Source organism: Bison bison, unplaced genomic scaffold, assembly GCF_000754665.1.
Source record: "Bison bison bison isolate TAMUID 2011002044 unplaced genomic scaffold, Bison_UMD1.0 scf7180017864170, whole genome shotgun sequence".
Taxonomy (NCBI): Eukaryota; Metazoa; Chordata; class Mammalia; order Artiodactyla; family Bovidae; genus Bison; species Bison bison.
Window position 1 is genome coordinate 1,023,695 of NW_011494742.1, and position 2,726 is coordinate 1,026,420.

Consider the following 2,726-nt stretch of genomic DNA (forward strand, 5'->3'; position numbering starts at 1 on the left):
TTTCCCATGAAGTGGTGGGACCGGATGCCATGATCTTGTTTTCTGAATGTTGAGCTTTAAGCCAACTTTTTCACTCTCCACTTTTGCTTTCATCAAGAGGCTTTTGAGCTCCTCTTCACTTTCTGCCATAAGGGTGGTGTCATCTGCATATCTGAGGTGAATGGTATTTCTCCCGGCAATCTTGATTCCAGCTTGTTTCTTTCAGTCCAGCGTTTCTCATGATGTACTCTGCATGTAAGTTAAATAAACAGGGTGACAATATACAGCCTTGACGAATTCCTTTTCCTATTTGGAACCAGTCTGTTGTTCCATGTCCAGTTCTAACTGTTGCTTCCTGCCCTGCATACAAATTTCTCAAGAGGCAGATCAGGTGGTCTGGTATTCCCATCTCTTTCAGAATTTTCCACAGTTTATTGTGATCCACACAGTCAAAGGCTTTGGCATAGTCAAGAAAGCAGAAATAGATGTTTTTCTGGAACTCTCTTGCTTTTTCTATGATCCAGTGGATGTTGGCAATTTGATCTCTGGTTCCTCTGCCTTTTCTAAAACCAGCTTGAACATCAGGAAGTTCACGGTTCACATATTGCTGAAGGCTGGCTTGGAGAATTTTGAGCATTATTTTACTAGCGTGTGAGATGAGTGCAATTGTGCGGTAGTTTGAGCATCTTTGGCATTGCCTTTCTTTGGGATTGGAAGGAAAACTGACCTTTTCCAGTCCTGTGGCCACTGCTGAGTTTTCCAAATTTGCTGGCATATTGAGTGCACCCTTTCACAGCATCATCTTTCAGGATTTGGAATAGCTCAACTGGAATTCCATCACCTCCACTAGCTTTGTTCATAGTGATGCTTTCTAAGGCCCACTTGACTTCACATTCCAGGATGTCTGGCTCTAGGTCAGTGATCACACCATCATGATTATCTGGGTCGTGAAGATCTTTTTTGTACAGTTCTTCTGTGTATTCTTGCCATCTCTTCTTAATATCTTCTGCTTCTGTTAGGTCCATACCATTTCTGTCCTTTATCGAGCTCATCTTTGCATGAAATGTTCCTTTGGTATCTCTGATTTTCTTGAAGAGATCCCTAGTCTTTCCCATTCTGTTGTTTTCCTCTAAATGCAAATCAAAACCACAATGAGGTACCATTTTACACCAGTCAGAATGGTTGCGATCCAAAAGTCTACAAGCAGTAAATGCTGGAGAAGATGTGGAGAAAAGGGAACCCTCTTACACTGTTGGTGGGAATGCAAACTAGTACAGCCACTATGGAGAACAGTGTTGAGATTCCTTAAAAAACTGGAAATAGAACTGCCTTATGACCCAGCAATCCCACTACTGGGCATACACACCAAGGAAACCAGAATTGAAAGAGACACATGTATCCCAATGTTCATCGCAGCACTGTTTATAATAGCCAGGACATGGAAGCAACCTAGATGTCCATCAGCAGACGAATGGATAAGAAAGCTGTGGTACATATACACAATGGAGTATTACTCAGCCATTAAAAAGAATACATTTGAATCAGTTCTAATGAGGTAGATGAAACTGGAGCCTATTATACAGACTGAAGTAAGCCAGAAAGAAAAGTACCAATACAGTATTCTAACGTATATATATGGAATTTAGAAAGATGGTAGCGACAACCCTGTATGTGAGACAGCAAAAGAGACACAGATGTATAGAACAATCTTTTGGACTGTGGGAGAGGGCGAGGGTGGGATGATTTGGGAGAATGGCATTGAAACATGTATAATATATAAGAAACTAATCGCCAGTCCAGGTTCGATGCAGGATACAGGATGCTTGGGGCTGGTGCACTGGGATGACCCAGATGGATGGTATGGGGAGGGAGGTGGGAGGGGGGTTCAGGATGGGGAACACATGTACACCCGTGGCGGATTCATGTTGATGTATGGCAAAACCAATACAATATTGTAAAGTAATTATCCTCCAATTAAAATAAGTAAATTTATATTAAAAAAATAAAAAAGAAAAAAATATTTTTAAGTATTTAAGACAGATGAAAAGAATATTGTTTAAGCAGTTAAAAGCCCCTGTATAAACTAGTTGATCACGAGCCCTTCCCTCCCCACCAGAGGCAGCCTCAGTCTTCAACTTAGTACTGGAGGAAAAAGACTGTAAACTCAGGAGGGCAGAGGTTTAAGTCCTTGAGCAGTTGAACTGTGTGACCTTGGGCAAGGAGGTACCCTCAGTTTCCTTGCCTGTAAACTGGGATATCAGATTAGATGGTCTCTGGGCCCTTTTCGTTCCCTCACTTGTGGACCCAATCAAGGAGCCATGGCTTTGAAGTTAGAACCCCCCCAGTTTTCCTGAACTCGGGGGAGGGTGTGGGTGACCCTGTGCAGTGATCCCTCTGGTCCTTGAACCTCGTCTTCAGAACAGGTGGGAAGTTTCTCCTGAGGACGTTGGCTGTGCCGGCAGGTTCTCCTGCACACACCTGTGGCCGCAGCCAGGGTGGGCACGCTGTCCGTGGTTGGCTGTGTGTATGCAGCCACACATCTCATGTGTGTGGAGCCACACATCTTGTGTGTGTGGAGCCAGCATTTTATATTTTGAATCTATCATAGTAAGGAGGAAATGTTTGCTTAAAAAATGATTTAAGACAGTGTCAATATAGAAACCAGTTTGAAGGACTTATGAGGGAATGGAATTTAGTAAAGAATTGCTTTGAGGGGGACAGGGGCAGGTGGGTAAGGGGGGTTACAT

At 43.1% G+C, this 2,726-nt stretch overlaps 1 protein-coding gene across 6 annotated transcripts in view; it reads right to left on the minus strand.

The window, feature by feature from the left end:
* The window catches only part of SLC14A1 (solute carrier family 14 (urea transporter), member 1 (Kidd blood group)), a 57,033-nt gene that overhangs the window by 13,050 nt on the left and 41,257 nt on the right, over window positions 1-2,726 (minus strand). The gene's annotated exons all lie outside the window — the stretch shown is intronic.